Source organism: Pinus tabuliformis, chromosome 4_2, assembly GCF_031772625.1.
Source record: "Pinus tabuliformis cultivar Carrire ecotype Pingquan chromosome 4_2, CPIR1, whole genome shotgun sequence".
Taxonomy (NCBI): domain Eukaryota; kingdom Viridiplantae; phylum Streptophyta; class Pinopsida; order Pinales; family Pinaceae; genus Pinus; species Pinus tabuliformis.
Genome location: NC_142304.1, coordinates 474,943,997 through 474,962,581, shown reverse-complemented (window position 1 = coordinate 474,962,581; position 18,585 = coordinate 474,943,997).

The window sequence follows — 18,585 nt, the reverse complement described above, 5'->3', positions numbered from 1 at the left end:
CAAAACTAAGAAAATTTCATTTTCCTTCTTTTTTGCCTTTTACATTTTGTTTTTAATTTGTTTTTCTGCCCAGATCCACTAGTTTTCTGCCATAAATCTTCACCTAAGCTTGTTTCGTCAGTGTCGAGGGTTTTAGTGAAATTCATAGGGATTTTGCCTTAGGGTTTGATTTTTAACTGGTCCTGTAGTGACTTTGGCGATAGAGGTTGTCAAACTTTGGATCTCCTTGGTTTTGTTCAGTCCTCTTAGGAGTCGGGCCTGTCATAGAATTCACCCTCATGAGAGACCTACCTTTGTGTCTTCTCTTTGCGAATCTCGAAAAGTTTGTTGTTTGAACTTTGAATTTTATTCTTGAGAAAAGAACAAAAAGATTTCGATTTTTGTTTTTTACTAGTTTTTGGTTCTGCATTAACTAGTCCTTAGTTACATTTTGACTCAGTAAAACATCCAGGAATCATCTTTAGTAAGCTTTTGACTCGTTAGATTTACTTTTATATTTATTTATCTTAGATTTGCTTTTGAGTGAAATTGAGTTGATTTGATTGCCATAGCTTTTTTAACTTTGATTTTTGTTAAAGTAAGTTTTACATGATTTATTAATTAGGAAAAAATACAAAAATATCTTTTGAAGGAAAGTTTGCTTTGTAGCATTTGTGTCTTTGAAAGAAAAAGGAATTTTCGTGAAGTGATTAGTGGTCATGTGTCGTATGTTTTGAAAAGATAAAGAGTTTGTTTCTTTGTTTTTCATTGCCAAGAAAGTTGTTTTTATATCAAATTTGCATTCTCCAACTCTCTTAGCTAGGAAATTCATTGAAAAAAGAAAAATTAGTGTAAATCATCCTAAGTGCATCTTTTTAGTGGATTTCAGTCGAGTCTACACACCATCAGTTTCATCTCCACTACCTTTTGTCTTAAAGAAAGCCATAAAATTAACGCTTAAAGTAAAATCAACTTAGTAACTTTTATTTACTAGGGTTCTGAAACACCAATATAGATCAGGCTAGTGTCTTGGAGTAGGAGAGTAATTAACTCTCCAAGACAGAAAAACCAAACAAATAGCTCATCTTGTGGTAGGATAAATACAACTGTTTCATTTGTACTCTGGGAAAGCTCCTCTTAAAGGAGAAGCACGAGCTCGTGTCCGAAACCAGTGAGGGGATAAATCCTCCCTCGTTGGGAACGATGCTAGACACGCACGTATTACAAACGGTAAACCTCGAATTAACCATTTTCGAGGAGCCAGGGGTCACTTGTCGGTAAACCTTGGATTATTGTCAAGGAGCCGGCAAGGGGATTGAGCTTGATACTCTACCCTTGCGTGCTGTCGGAGTGTAGACTGTTCCCCCAAGTGCATTTGTTGCTGTTGGTAACCTTAGTGACCATTATCTTTAGGATTCTACCGAGGTGACGGTGGATGGAAGATCCCACTGTACCTGGAGCAGACGTCGGCTAGACTCACTTGGATTTTCCGGGGGGTTCACTTCACTCGAGACGGTTAAAGTGGAGGAACTTGTGCCGGTCTATTCATTAAGCAGGTTGCCGGGGTAACTGTTCCACCCACCACTTCTGTACTGAATTCGGCGATGTTGGGTTTCATCTCCAACTAGTGTTTTCGGTCCGGAAGGCTACTGTTTGTGTATGGTTTGACGCCCTAGATTCTTTAGGCGTGTAATTCAAATTTGCTTGGTTCTTTAGAGACTTTAGGTGGTTTGTTTTTAGATTTTACTTTGTTTGTGTGTGCAGTAGTTAAAAGTTTTAACTGTGGCTGAATTACCGAGACAGTCCTGTAGACTTCGGGGCAAGTCTCCTGAGATTGTTACCGTGGCCGATTTGTTGAGGAAGTCCCGTAGATTGCGGGGCGAACCTCCTGAAGAGGTCCCGAGTCATTACGAAGGTTTAAAGGTCCTTGTAACTCCTAGTGGCAGTAAAGTAGGTTCACCTGAAGAAGGAGAATCGTCGTTGGTAGTCCATCCAGATTACCAAGGTCTAGAAACAGGTTATAATCCCGAAGCAGTTGCAGTTTCCGAGCTTGCTGGTAGTTTTTCATCTACTAGTGATATAGGCGAAGAACCTGAAGTATCTGAACCTGTTACTCCAACTTCTAGTGCACCTGATTCACCTAGGGTAGAAAGAGTCATCACCGAAAATCTTCCTGCTGGTTTGATAGCTATTGAAGAACTTGCTCCAGAGGAAGAATTAGGCGTATCTATCCTTGAAGATCAACCTACTATTGATCTAAGGGAGTGTGAATCTATCTTTTACAGTCCTCCTAGAAATACTACTTGGTACCTTTCGTTAACCAATTATTTAGACAACTCAGGGATAAGTTTTTCTCCACCTCGAACTACTTTTCCACCCGGAGGTATTTATACTCCTGTAAATATGTCTGGTCAGTCGTCCGTGTTCACTCAATCTCCTGAATCTTTCTTGTACGGCAGTCCTTCTGTTCCTTTCGGGTATCAGTCACTTTCTGGTACCTTTGCGGGAGCATCTCCTCAACCCATTGAACATGGGTTATTAGCTGGAAACAATGGTAATAAACCATTGGGTGTAGGGGACATTTACATGATGTCAGGTTCAGTTCTTGATTCTCAACCTCAAGGTGGTCAATTAACGCCTGGGGGGCAACCTCAACGTACACAAATTGCGTCTGGGGGGCAACCTCAAGGACAGTATGTACCCATAGTACAATACATTCCTCAAGGTCAACCCCAGCCTCAATATGTACCCCAAGTTCAACCTCAGTATCAGTATTTACCTCAAGGGTATCAACCTCAAGGTCAAGGTCAACCCCAGTATCAGTATTTACCTCAAGGTTATCAACCTCAAGGCCAATACTTGAGTCAAGGTTATCAACCACCTCAAGGTCAATCATATGTTCAAGGTACGGGAACTGTGCCTTTCAGTTATCAATCCTATCCTCAATCCGGTTATGGATATCAATATCCTCAACCTGTCATGGGTCAATACCCCGGAATGAACATAGTGTGGGATCCATCGCAAGTTCAACAAGTATTGCAGCCAAGTATACAGTTGTCATCTCAAGCTGGACAACCCTTAGTTGCTGGTCCATCCCAGCAACCGCTCCAGTCTAATGTTCAAACTTCTGTAACTTCGGTAGTTACTCAGCCGCCAATCGCACCTAGTACTCCATCTCAAACAACGGCTACTGCAACTACCGCAACATCTGCTCCTTCCACCACACTTGCTTCTGGAGTATCGACAACTCCAGTTTCTACTGTCTCTGCAACTACTCCTCAGACATCTTTACCATTGTCTGGATCTAGGATTCAAACTACGGTTCAGATGCCTGCAAGACAACCTGGTTTAAGTACGGTTGTCACTAGTCAATCATAATTCACTTATCAACCGTACCAGGGACAGTACCAATATGGGCCTGCTGTCCAACAGCCGGTTTACCAGTATCAACCGTATCCTGGGTACACTTATCAACAACCTCAGCAACCCCAGTACGGTCCGGTTAATCCTGGTTTTCCGGGAGGATATAATATCCCGAATGCAATTCCTATTCCAAGTTATCCTGGATATCCTCCTCCTGGGACTGGTCTAGTGACCTAGAGTTTTAGGGATCCTAATCGGCAGTTACCGTTTATCGCAACTTTGGATTTACCAGACCTATCGCGCCTAACGAACGATCCCATACAATATCTTCCGTTCTGGCCGCCAATGCCAAATAAGTTGCCCAGTGATATACCCAAGTTCGAAGGTAAGTCTGGAGAGGATCCGTCCAATCATGTGATGACTTACCACCTCTGGTGTGCTTCAAATTCCATCTCGGATGATTCGATCCGCTTACGTCTTTTCCAGCGTACGCTCATTGGTCTCACGGCCAAGTGGTACATTGAGTTACCACGGGCCTCTTTTTACAATTTTAGTCAGTTAGCTACCTCGTTCCTAACTCATTTTCAGTTGCCGGTCAGATACGATAATGGAACGGAGCTATTAACTTCATTAAAACAGTCGACCTCCACTTATATTTCCGATCATATACATGAATGGAGACGTCGACGGCGATTAGTGAAAGTTTTTATTCCGGACCAAATCTTAGCTGAATGGTTTTTTAAATCATTATTACCGAAGATTACTGAAGATGTAGCTAAGGCCGGAGTAGTTACTGAGGAGCAAGTAATTGCTCAAGCGCAGTACCTTGACTTAGTTTACACTTAGTCAGGTACGTTACATGAAAAGATCCCAGATCTTCCAAAGTCAAATCAAATCGCTGCTGCTCCTTCGGGATCTCATGCTACTGATGGCATGATTGGTATGGTAAATACTAAAAGCAAGAAGAAATCTTCAAAGAATTCTTCGCCCATTATAACCTTACCAGATTCCCCGACAGGAGAGTCTTCTCCTGAAATTTCCGCCGATATTCACGCTGTAGAGTCATCTACGGCTAAATCATAAAACGGTGGGAAAAAGAAGGGTAAGAAGAAGGGTAAAGCAGACAAGACTCCAAAAGAGAAAACAGAAAAGTCGGAAACCAATGACGAAAAGTGCAAACCTCGATATCCTTGTCTAATTTGTGAAGAGGATCATTTTACAAGAGATTGCCCCCATCGGGCCGAGGTTGTGAAAATCGTTAAAGGTTCCTCAACTCCTGTTGTTTTGAAAGATCCATTTCCAAAGCAGGAGAGTAAGATGATAGGTTCTTCCTCGAGTGCCACTGAAGAACCCATATTGATGATGTCTCATGTAAGGATTGTGACTCGATCTCACGATTATGGTAGTAAAAGTCCTGTTGATGGATTGAAAGAAGCAGAATCTTCTCGTTCAAGTCCATCAACCTCAGCTCCCGGTTCTGATCCACTACAGATCGAGAAACCTAACCCTGACTTAGTAATAAAACCGCCCGCCAAGGGTGTACTTCGAAGGTCTGCTTTCAATCCACATGCGATAGCGGCCCAGAATTACAACATTGTTGAGGATTTAGCTGCTTCACCCTCAGCAATGTCGGCTTTAGAAGTGCTGCAATCATGCCCAGCACAGCGAAAATTACTTTTGTCGGCTATAGGAGCTGTTGATGTTCAGGACCCGAACCTGATAATCTTTGATCTAGAAAATAGTACACCGCGTCTCCCTCATCAGATGGCTTTCCAGATCCCAGTGATAGTAAAAAACAGGCCTATTCATCGGACTGTAATTGATGAGGGAGATTCCACGTGTATTATGTCGATTCAGTGTTGGAGATCGCTTGGTTCTCCTTCGCTGAACCAATCCCCGACTATTCTTAAGGCCTTTGATGGCCGTGGGTTCCATCCGTTTGGCATTTTACAGGATTTGCCTATAGGGGTTGAAGGAAAAGCCGTTAGTCTAGATGTGGAGGTGGTTGATGCCCCTCTAGACTACAACCTTCTTTTGGGTCGAAGTTGGTCTTACGCTATGACAGCGGTCGTTTCATCGGTCTTCAGAGTCATAAAGTTTCCACATAATGGCAAGATCGTGACAATAGACCAGCTGGCTTATTTTTCATCCGACCCAGCCTCTTCAGAGAGTATCCAGCATGTCGGTAAAATGACTATCCCTTATAAGGATGTTGGCGTAGGATTAGTTAAAGATTCCGGTTTACTGGGAACTTTTCCTTTTCCTCTGACCAACGCAAACCCTTCATTCGCATCCATTCATATGATTACGTCAGACACTATTATTTATGATGATCCTTGGATTGTCCCATCTGAATCTGAGATAGACTCATTCGGTGATGCAATGCCTTTGAGTCCATATGACATTGCTTATGAAGCCGTGCAGTCTTTTTCCGACCCAAGTTCAACCCAAATCGACCAAATGAATGTGGTCCGTGAGGAATCCCTTTTCACGTCATCCTCAGAGTTAATAACATTTCCCGAAGTTGTATCATCTGACGAGCAACTTTGTGAAGTCCTGTGTGTAGACGATTTACCATGGGAAGATCTCCATCATAGATCTTCGTTTTTACCTGAGGATGATCATTTTGAAAACGATTTCTCATCAATCTTTACAGCTGAATATGTCAAAGACGCTCAGAGTCCAATGAAACATCCTGATTCAGAGCTGAATTTAGGAAACGTTTCTCGCACTATTCCCATTAACATTTCAGTAAAGTCGGGAATTGTTGAACACATTCATATAGGTGCCTCGTGTTCAGATGACGAAATTCAAACATACAAGGCCCTATTTCAAGAATTCCGTGACGTGTTTGCCTGGTCCTACAAGGAAATGCCAGGAATTGATCCCTCCATTGTTGTTCATGAGATCAAGTCTTACCCGGACGCTAAACCCATTCGGCAACGTCTGCATCAGATCCACCCTCGGAAAGCAGCTGCAATTAAAGCAGAAGTTGAGAAGCTATTGAAAGCAGGTTTCATTTATCCGATCCCCTTAACGGATTGGGTATCGAATATTGTTCCGGTTAATAAAAAACAGGGAACAATAAGAATATGTATCGACTATAGGGATATCAATCGTGCTTGTCCTAAGGAAAACTATCCCACGCCCTATATCGATCAAATAATTGATGATTGTGCCGGCAGTGAAATATTTTCCTTTATGGATGGTTTTTCCGGTTACAACCAAATCAATATTCTACCTGCCGATCAACCAAAAACAGCTTTCATTTGTCCATGGGGGACATTTGCTTATTGCAAATTACCTTTTGGGCTTAAGAATGCCGGAGCCACTTTTCAAAGGGCGATGTCTTATGCATTTCATGACATCAAGCACATTGTGCAACCGTATCTCGATGATTTGCCCGCTCACTCCTTACGTCGAGCTGATCACCTTGTCCATTTACGAGCAATTTTTATGAGGTGTAGGCATTATCGTATACGGTTGAACCCACACAAATGTGTCTTCTGCATCGAAGTGGGACAATTGCTGGGATTTGTAGTTTCAAAAGCCAGCATTCGCGTCGATCCCTCGAAGGTTGAAGCTATCATCAAATTGCCTCCTCCTTCGAGTTTGCGCCAACTCCAAAGTTTGCAAGGGAAAGCAAACTTTTTACGCCAATTCATTCCTAACTACGCCGAGATTACCAAGGGTTTTACCCGGTTGTTGAAACAAAATGCTCAATTTTCTTGGGATGAGATAGCTCAGAAATCTTTTGATGCGCTAAAGCACGCGTTGACCCATGCACCGTTGCTGCATCCTCCCAACTACAACCAGGATTACTTTTTGTACCTCGCCGCCGCTCATTCCACCATTGGAATGGTCTTAGTACAGGAAGATGAATTCGAAACGGAACATGTGATATATTATCTTAGTAGGACATTAAATCCCACTGAGCTAAAATATTCACATGTGGAGAAATTGGCCCTGGCAGCTGTTCAAGCTGTCCAGCGTTTTCGTCATTACATTCTTCTCCGTAAAACTACAGTCATTTCAGATTGCAACCCTATGATCTATATTTTGACTAAACAATTGCTAGGGGGCAGGTACTCTAAATGGATTGTTATCTTGCAAGAGTTTGACTTGGAGTTTGAAAAATCTAAGTCTAAGAAATCTTTAGTTTTTGCGGAATTGATGTGTGACTTCCCGCATGCTGACACGGAAACTGTGGCAGAAGAACCCATTGCGGACGAATCTCTGTTTCTCATCAGCACTTTAGATCCGTGGTATGGAGATATAATTTTCTATCTCCAAACCCAATCCTTTTGGCCCGAAGCTTCAAATTCGGAACGCCGAAAAATTCGATTCAAGTCCCAATAGTACAAAATTATTGGAGATACTCTTTATCGTCATGGGGCGGACTTGGTTTTTCATCGTTGCTTAACTCATGAAGAGGCAGAAAGGGTTATGAATGACTGTCATTCTGGAGCGTGTGGCGGTCATATGTCTGGGTATGCCACAGCCCAGAAGGTGTTGCGTGCTGGCTACTTCTGGCCGTCCATGTTTAAAGATTGTATCATTGCGGTTCGAAAATGCCACAACTGTCAAGTGTTTGATCGCAAGATGCGCACACCACCTGCTCCTCTCCACCCTATAATTGCCGTTGGTCCTTTTTCTAAATGGGGTATCGATTTTATTACATGTAACCCTCACTCGGCCGGGGGGCATGCGTATATCATCCTTGCGGTTGATTATTTTACTAAGTGGGCCGAGGCGATGCCTACATTCGAGGCAGACGGCAAGACAGCTGCGATTTTCGTATTCAATCATATTATTGCTAGGTTTGGTGTCCCACAAGCGATAATCACTGACCATGGGAGCCATTTTCGAAACATTATGATGACAGAACTTACAAGCCAGCTTGGTTTGCGTCATGATAGTTCTACTCCTTATTATCCCCAAGCAAACGGTTTGGTTGAGTCCATCAACAAAGTTCTTGTTATCATGATCTGACGAATCATTGGTATTCATCTGTCAAATTGGCACAACATGTTATTTTTAGCGCTTTCGGCATACCGAACCTCAGTGAAAACATCAACAGGGTTCACTCCTTTCCAACTAGTTTATGGTTTGGAAGCAGTGTTGCCCATTGAATGCGAAATCCCATCACTTCAAATGGCTATCGAATTACTTCCAGCTACTTCCGAAGAGGAGAAGCGTCTATTATACTTAGCTAAATTAGATGAGACTCGACGTGACGCTGCATTGGCAATCGAGACTCACGCAAAAAGGATGAAAGCTCAGTATGATCGCAACGTGACCCCTCGTAATTTTTCGTAAGGAGACCTAGTGCTATTATATGATCAAGCTAACGATGAATTAGGTGCTGGCAAATTCGTTCCTATGTGGCATGGGCCCTACATTATCAAACGAAAGCTAGCAAAAGGGGCCTATGAGCTGGTAGATTTTGATGGGGACCCTTTGGGTAAGCCCAGAAATGGACTTTACCTAAAGAGGTATTATGCTTAAATGATGGGTATGGAGATTTAGTTAGGTTAGTTTTTCTTTCTAGCTGGTGTGTTTGTTAGTATAGACAGTGTGCTTAGCTTAGATAGTGTGTTTTTCGTCGTTATTCTGGCTTATCTTGGTTTTACTCTTGATATTGCAGATGTCGACGCCTCTCCAAACGTACATTGTATTTGCTGATGGTGCTTGTCGTAGTACAAGGAAAATCTCTTCCGCAGCTTGGGTTATCTATTCGCCCTCTGACGAGTTAGTTTCTATGCATGGGGTGAGCCTCGGTCAAACAACAAACAACATTGCAGAATACAGTGCAGTGATTGAGTTATTATCTGAATCTATTTCGTTTGGGATTCGGAGTTTGATAGTGAGGTTAGATTCTGAACTCGTTGTATTACAGCTTAATAGAGTATATGCCATTAGAAATCCAGTGTTATTAAGGTTATTTTTGAGAGTGCGCCTCTTGGAATGTGAATTTGATTACATTGAATATCAGCATATTCCAAGGTCATTAAATACATTAGCAGATGCAATTGCTTCTCGAATGTTAGACAGACATTTGCGATAATCATAAATGTAAATTTAAAAACATTTCATCATACATGTTTAACAAGATAAGCCAGTAATAATAATATATATAGGAGTGTGTCAAAAATATACATCGTCTTCGATCATAGGTTGAAAAACACCTTATGATCGGCAAAAATGATAAGTACAAAAACCAAAAATGTCACATGTGTCTACAAAAAGTGACTAGCCAATCAATGGTGGTGCTCTCTATACGAGACCACTGCCCGCACTACCCTACACAGGAACCTCCTGAAAGGTCCTGGGACTGCGACCACATAGCGCTGAAGTCGGATAGGAATATCGTCTATAGTCGTCTCTGGTATGTCCGCCGTGAGATGCTCTAGGTCCTATTCCAGCTCGGCTAAGGTCTCTGCGGCCGCATCCTGTGGGGCTTGTGCTGGTGCAACTGGTACTCTTCTCTCGAATGGATGGAGATTGGCCGGACACTGTGGACCTACATCTGCATTTTGAAAATTCTCACTGTCAGTTTTGAGACGATATAAAAACAAATAAAAAGTAAATAATTTAAAAACTTGTGAAAATGAAGTACCTTTGTCATCCCATTGTTCTCCCTGTGGAAGAACCATGTCTGGATCACCGCGAAAATCTACTCCGGCATAAGGAAAATCCTGGATCACAAAAACCTGGTCCTCCAACCAGTGAAAGTAACCCGCAGGAAATCGAACAACTCCCGCTCCCTCATCAGGATGCCGGGCCATCACCGTAACCCATCGCATCAACTTTGGCTCCCGAGGAGACCCAACTGGAACAGTGAGATGCTGTGGGATCAGCATCGGAACCCTCTCTAGGGCAAAGCTCACAACTAGAGGCCCATACCCAAAGGTCTTTAATTGTCCGTTCTTTGCCCTAGTCAGTTGGCCCTTCATATTGGCCAACACAGCGTCACACCAATCGAAAATGGTGCCTCGGTAGCAATCTATAGCCATCCGCATTTGGGACCCAGTGGCAATGTGCAAAGCAGCTGCGCCGCAAAGTCTGGTAACTATAAAGGCAATTAACATAAGTTCAGGCAGGGATATGTATTTGATTTCTATCCCTTTCTCCTAGTTTTTATTGTTGCACCACTCTAGCCGGAGGCTAGCAAGGGATTGGCCACCCAGCCTAGTCCCGGACAGAGTCAGTTGCTCACCTCTATTAGGCAAACCAGTGAGAAAATATATGTCAGAGGGCTCTATCTCGAGCTGGTGCCCTTCGATGTAGAAGCATTGATCCTGAACGTTCCACCTTTCAACCAGCCATTCTAAGAATCGCACCTGGGCCCTCATGCCAGGTATGGCCCAGTATTTGTAGAGACCGCATGCCGTCAAAGCATCAATGGAGGGTTGATGATCTATTGCGGCCAAATCGACATCTTCGTGTTCTCTTTCGCGCCAATCAAGCATGGTGGGCAATCTACACACCAGAAAACATTCATTAGAATTCATTAAATCAAAAATTAATGGTTTAGTTTTGAGATTTGGGGTTTTGAAATTGCTTTGCGCTGGGTACGCACCCCGCGTTCAGAAATAGAGCGTATGGACACAGCTGTTCTGAAGGTAGGCTGCGTACTCCTGCCATTTTCCCATGAACGAAAATGTCAGGGTACGCAGGTCGCCCATGGGGCACCTGCGTACCCCGAAAGGCGGATCCTAAAACCCCAAAGCCCTCAAAAAATCAAAATAGGGCTTAAAATGAAATTCTAAACGGATGAAAACAAAGAGGAGGATGTTGTGAAATACCTGAAAGAGACGACACTCGATTCCGGCGGTCGGATTCTCCGCAAAGTCCACGGGAAGTTTTTTGCCAAAAGCCCTTTTCTCTCCTTCAACAGTAAAATGGTAAAAATGACATGGTAAAAGGTCTTTTTATAGGTTTTTTGGATAAATGAATGCTAAATTTGTTTATTTTTCACCATGGAAGGATATTTCTCAATGCATTTTTGCTTATCTTAAACAGGTATGAGTAATGTGTCGTTTTTGTGCAGGACATAAGGACTTTCAAGGAAAATTATCATTTTTCACAAACCAAAATGTCAGAGTCATCTTTTAAGCCCTTTTCTGACTCCTAAAACATGAAAAGATTGCTGAGCGTTTCTTTTACACTCGTTAAAACAGAATTAAAAGACGGTCCCCTTATAGCTATTTTCTGACCGTAAAAACAGGAAAAGATTGTCGGGTTTTTGTCATTTCAAACTCGATACGGAAATAAAACGACGTGTCCTTGATCGCTTTTTACTTTTCAGGTCAGAGGCACTAATCATGAAAGTACTCCTTGGTCGCAAGACTAAGCGGTTCTCTCAAGTATTATTTTATACTTTTTCGGGCTTGGGAGACACAACTTTACGAAAAAGTTCAACCTGGAGTCTTCTTAAGCTTTTTAGACTCTCTAAAAATGAAAAACGCCGAGTTTCTCCTATACTGGACTCGTTAAAATTTCACAGTAAAGGACCTGTTCGATTACAAACAGGAACGGACCACTCCTTCTTAGGGTTCGAATCAAAACTAAGTTGGACTCATCCGAAGGATGAGCTTATAATCAAGCATATGTTATCCTCCTTAAGCTTGTAAAAAATAAAGAGGTACTTGCCAGAAATGGTGGGGGAAAAGAGAGAAAAATGAGCCCATTTGTTATCCTTTATCTCAAAAGAAGCCTTATTACCACTCTTGAACACGACACTTTCATTCACCTGGGTTGGGAAATCCTTTGCCTCACAGTTGATCAAACACATTGAAAGTCTTCAGCCGGGTATTAACTTTGGGTCAAATATCACCAAGCCATTTGTCATGTCGTTATGTGTTCAAGAGGTCTCTGCAATAAACATTCATCTGCGAAATACTCATCATCCATTTTGACCATCCCTGAGTCAGTCCTTACAGCTACATTTCTTCAACTTGATCTATGATTTAGTGTTGTGGGCTTGCCTGCAACGGGTCGCTTTCTATCGACATTAGTACATTATCTAGAAAGATGACCTAGGAATCGTCAGTACCTTGAAGTCTGCATGCATCAACGGCAGGTTTCTCGCCTTTGACGACAGTTTACATCATTGACTTTCGATCGAAGGATTCCGTGAAATGTTCGACATCAACTCATTCATTCACATCTCATGGATTGTATTGGGTACTTTGAGAACCATTGACATCACTAGTGGTCTCTCTCACACTTGTTAACAGTTTACATCATTGACTGGTAATCAAGTGGATTCTACCATGTTCGACATCAACTCATTTATTCGCATGGATAGAATCGTACCTGTTCGGGAAGTAGAAATGAAGACCCTGGATCTAGTTTCCACCATCCAGGCTGCGAGGAGTTTTGTATTCATTGTACAGTAGACTAATCATAAACAGATGGCTGCGTCCATACTGTGTCTACAAAAGTCTATGATTATGATGTACTGCAGAATCATTCCTGTATCAGAGCAGTAGATAGTCAATTAGTTAAAGTTTTCAATCTGAGTATGGGAATGCCTACCTCAGCGATGATATGATCTTATATATGTATTTTGTGTTGAATACTTGCAGGTTCCGACTGGGCTCTCCACAAGATAATCCTTGAAATGATAAAGTACTTCACCCTTCCTAGATGATATGAAACCCTAATCTACTACAGGCTTCGCACTTTAGGGGGCAATCTGTTACACTAAAATTTGTCACCATGTCTATTTGCAGTTAGTATGGCTCCATCAACTGTCATACTATCCTCCTTGGCAAGCCTCATACCTCTGCTCTCCATGTCAAACTTCAAGAAAGAGAGAAAGTCATTAAAAATCTATATATCTCTGGGTACGCAGTTTCTCTTAGCCTTACCTGTGTGTACGCACTCCAAGTTCACAATACCTACGTACTTGTACGCTCTGTATGTAAAGCAATGGGTGCGTACTCCTGTAAATGTCAAAAGGCGCAAGTTTCACTCCAAAAAAGTTACTTGTGGTCATTTCTAGAGCCTTCTAGAAGCTTGTTTGACGTGTATGAAGCGCCTCCAGATGGTTCATGTATCCCTACCAAAGAGGAACTTATCCCATCAAGAGGGGAGCTATCCCATCCAAAGAGGGGCTTATCCCATTGATGGTGGACCTGAATAACTTCCTCTAGAGCACTATAAATACAGGCATTGGGCCAAAGGGAGGGAGGTTGAAAGCTGAACATTCCTAAGGGTAGATGCTGCTGGAATTAGGACTCCCTTGTAAAGCTTGAGAGGAGAAATTCCCATCCTTTCCTAGCCTTATTTGAGAGTGGGTGAGCTGATCAAAGTAAAGGAAAACTCTTGCTGGACCCTAGGAGGGACTTGCACAACACCAAGGCTCAGGTTGTAATGGTTCCTTTTGTTACCTTTTAATGCAAATGAACTTATTTTTCTCAACAGATTGTTATTCATGGTTTGTTTCATATGCTCCTTGGTCTGTATGATGGATATGTATTGTTTTATGAGTTTATCAGGTGCTATTTAATCTTTTGGCTTGTTAGTGAATGCAGGTTTCAAAGAGAAGGAGGAGCTCATCCGGATCGGCGAGGCTAGACTACTACAAAGCGTTGGACTAAAGGTATGTTAAAGATCCCCTAATTACTTGTATTTGCAATGCATGTTTAGAGAAAGGTAGCTTTATTTGTCTTGTTTGTCACTAGAAAGCTTTTGCTTCTAGGGAGGTCGGTTGTGTCCGCACTAACGACTCTTTCCGCATGACAGAAACTTGAAAAACTACTAATTCAAATCAAATACAAGAGTAACTGTATAATCGACCATCAAGAACAATAGAATTATTTTCTATGACTGAAAATGACACTTGCGACACTTCCAAATCAAGAAAAGACAGTTCGATTATGCTACTACTTTGTAAAAGAGAATTGAAAATGGTGCAAAATACATAAAAAAATTCATAGTTCTTTGCACAATGGAGGAAGAATGATGGAAAGGAAGAGGGTTTCCACAATGGTATACTAATCATAGACAACAAAACTCCTGAATAGAGCTGGAGAGAGCGAACACAGAAACCAAAAACTGAGAGCAGAAGAGGTCTTGTCTGATCAGCGCACCTGCAACACAGGGAAAGTGTGATGCAGCGCACCTACTGGACACGGGAGGTGCGATGCATCCAGATTCCCAAGAGGAGAAGGTGCGATGCTCCAGGGATGAGACTTCAACTAGGTTCTGGGTCATAGTTTGCAACTTAGTTCAGGGATTTAGGCCGAGCAAGTGATGTACAGTAAATAGAAATCACAAGGATTGATCTAATGAGGTTACTAGAGCCACCACTGGGGCAATTAGAAGGTTTGAAAATCGATTGTTCAGTTTATAAACAAAACCCGGAGATAGACTGAAGTAGCATTGATCTACTTTGCACTTGCATAGCAAATGCAGTTCGAAGGCTAGCTGGCTTGACTTCAGGCTCCATATGTAAGTTTATCAAACAAACAAATATAGAAAAACAAACTATCTATTCGCTCCCTAGCGAAGTTGCCATTTTGTTATCGGGAAATCTAGTGTCCACTCGGAGATGGTAGTCCCACTAAGACTGGTAACTATCTTAGAAACAAACAAATTAAAACTACTTTCGTTTTCCTTTATGAGAAGTAGATAATAGTGGAGTGAAGGACACCAACCTCAGTCTTGCACTTGGTTCCTTGCTCGGTTCCTCTCCCTTCTGACAGATCCTTGATGCTTCTCCTTCGTCTACCCAGCTTCAAAGAGCACCTGTGGAGTCAAAGCAGCACAATACTATCGAAGAACCGAGATCTATAATCATAAACAATATAGGACCAGATATATATTGACCACACAAATGCATATATCATCAAACATACAAGAATGTGGAGGAAAACTTGAATAGATTTATTAATATCAAGAATAGCAAAGAGGATTACAACCAATTGTTCTGACCCAGCGTCATCCTCCAGCATGAAAGCCCTTATTTCACCTCATGAAAAGCTTAGATCACCCAAGACTATGATATTCCAACAAGAAACCAACAACACTTCCTTACAAGATACAAAATTCCAACCTTTGGATCTCTGGGATGAGGGATCCATATATAGATGATTGCAGGGGGGTGAGTTAGCTTCTGGAATTTTGATTAGTGTCCTCTCTCTGATAGTTCTTGATTCCACTTGGAGATTGATGATCTCTTACTCATCCTTGGGTGAATTCAGAGAGGAAAGTGTCATAGGAGAAGTTTCTGGAAGATTCTATGATCATCAACCTTGCAAACTATCTCTGCCATTTGTCCACTCTCGCCCATCGCACCCTACAAAAGGGTTTTTCAGTATGCATCACACCCTTTACACTGGGTAGGTGGGATGCATCACACCCTTAGCACTGAGCAACCTGTATGGTCCAGTTTTGACCATTTCTGAGCAGTTTCCTGTGGAGAACTTCTGGGAGATGATGTAATCAGTTGACCTTGTTCCTTTAGGGTATGAAAAAACACTTTTAGGGACTTAGGAGCCCTTGGTTTATGGACATGTTTGATTGGGGTTGCAGTGCCCAAAAATGTCTATAACAAGTATGTCGTTGTTCAGAGTGAGAGGTGTTAGGCTTAGAATTTTGTGTTTGGAGATAGACCAGTATATCCCCATACCACAAATCACTTAACGATATCAGAAACAGAGTCTCATCCATGATTGATGCTTTGGATGTTAAATCGTTGGATGATGAGGGAAGGTTAGAAAGTAACTCTGCAAAGACGAGAGACTTCTTTGATTTGGATTTGGTGAATTCCAGATCAAACTCCTACAAAATCTATATCCATTTGGAATATTGTCCCCCTAGTAATTGACGCAACAGAATGTAAGTCATAGGGTTGCAATCTGACACAATGATAGTTTTGCGAAAGAGAACATAATGTCAAAATATCTGTACCGCTTGAACAACTGCTAAAGCCAACTTTTCAACATAGGAGTACTTGATTTCTGTATCGTTAATATTGCGACTTAAATAATATATAAGATGTTCAATTCCATTATCTTCTTACACTAAAACCATGGCAATGGTTTTATCTGCAGCGGCGAGATACAGGTTAAATTCTTTTTAATAGTCAGCGGCATACATTAATGAGGTTTTTATCAGAGAATATTTTAAAGCATCAAAGGAAGCTTGCGCAACCTGATCCCAGTGGAAGGGTAGTCCTTTTTTCAAAAGACGTGTATAGCCTTTAGCGAGTTCAACATAATGTGGAATGAACCTCCTTAGAAAGTTAGTTTTCCCTTGGAGTCTCTGAATCTGAAGAAAATTTGAAGGTGGAGGCATGTCAAGGATTGCCTAAACCTTAAATGGGTCGAGTGAAATTTCATCCATAGAATGTATAGAAGACCAAGGATCAGAAGAGGTACCATACTCTAAAGACCTATCTATCCAAACACTCGTTAAGTGCTGATTTGGGTTTTGCCACCCAGGCCCAGAAAATTGATTGCTACAAAGATTCTATGGGGCTTGGTGGCAACACCTCGCAGTGATCCACACTATCAAAATGGTCAGAGTTCTTCTTAATCTTAGATGATGTAGAAGAGATCATATGACATATTTCCACTGTGGCCACTTCCGCAAGACCAGATGGAGGCAGGAGGGAAAAAATACTCATTAAGGATGGGTCTTTAGGAGACCTACTTCGACATTTCAAAGCGATTGAGAACTTCCATGGATCAATGGAATGCTTCCAGTAGCTTGTGAACTATTAGGAAAAAGGGCTAGTTGGTCAACGATCGTAATTCCACCTTGGAAGGGAAATGCAATCTTTATAAAGTATGTAGACACAGCAACAACCATAGCATAAATCTAGGGCCTTCCCATTAAGATATTGTAATCAAGGTGTCCATCAATGACCTCGACTTATATCTCTACTGTCTTGTCCCACAGTTCAATTTGCAAGTTACTTAAAATCCCATATGGAGTGTATGTTCTTCCATCGAATGCTTTTAATATTGTTGATGATTGCGACAAGGGTGGTGAACTAAGAATTTTCCAGCAACTCATTAACATAATGTAGGTAGATGCCCCCTCATCAATGATTGTTTGATGAACAGTTTTATTGAGGGCTTTTACCTGTATAGAGAAAGCAAGTTGGGTTGGTAACTGAGGTGTGTATCCTTTATTATTAAAGGCCACAAGATTAGAATCCGCTGGATCAATCCCACCTATTGCTGATAACAAAGCCTGCTTTTGGGAGGGGAAATTCTGTAGTACCTCAAGTGTTGACATAGCGGATGGTGATTGAGACAAATCTTGCACTATATTATAATTCTGTGCAGCTCGAGCATGAGGATTAAATGTCAATTTATGTACAACTCCCTTTGGTGGCTTTATAGTTAATTCAGGAATAACGGGTGGAACAACTTCTAGGGAAGTCGTTGTCGAACTACTAGGTTGATCTGTAGCCTCGTTGTTTGACGACGATGGATTCCCATAATCTTTATTCCTTGTCGATATCAAAGCATCATTTTTTTGTTTTGAGATGGATAAAATAAGCACTTGGGATGTGGAAGCTTGATCGATAACAACTAGATTAGTTTCTCGGTTCGGAAATGGATCAGTCAACACAGCTGAGGTACTTGAAGTCTTTAAAAATTTTGCAACCTCAACTCGATGTGGACAATCTCTCGTATAATGCTCCTTGTTACATATGTAACATGGAAAACAAGGAGGTTTCTTTGGCCCAGTATGGTTCTCAGAAGATTTTTCAGGAGTTGAATTCTCCTATTTCTTCTTATTATTTTTCCCTTTCTTCTTGCCCCCTAGTTGCTTTGGATTCTTGCCCTTGTCAAATGACATGGCATTAATCCCCGAGGCAAGAGGTTTGTCATTTGCTTTCTGACTAGAAACTGCAAGAGCTTTACCAGATGGAGCCTTTGCGGTTTGTGTGCTTGAGGCACCGATCATGCCGTCATTGGCATGAGAATCCCTATTTGATTTAGGAGGAGGTGGAATGGAAAATTCTGGTCTTGGAGCGTCAGGAATTTTGTTGTAGAGTGTGCCAGATTGAGTATAGATCAAGTCTAAATATTTGGCATGAGCAATGACTTGCTCTTCAGTGACAACTCCTCCTTTCGCCACGTCCTTAGTGATAGATGGCAATAAGGACTTCATAAACCACTCAGCTAATAACTGATCAAGAACATACATCTTTACCATTCGACGACGATGGTACCACTCATGAAAGTGATCAGATATGTGAGTGGCATTGGT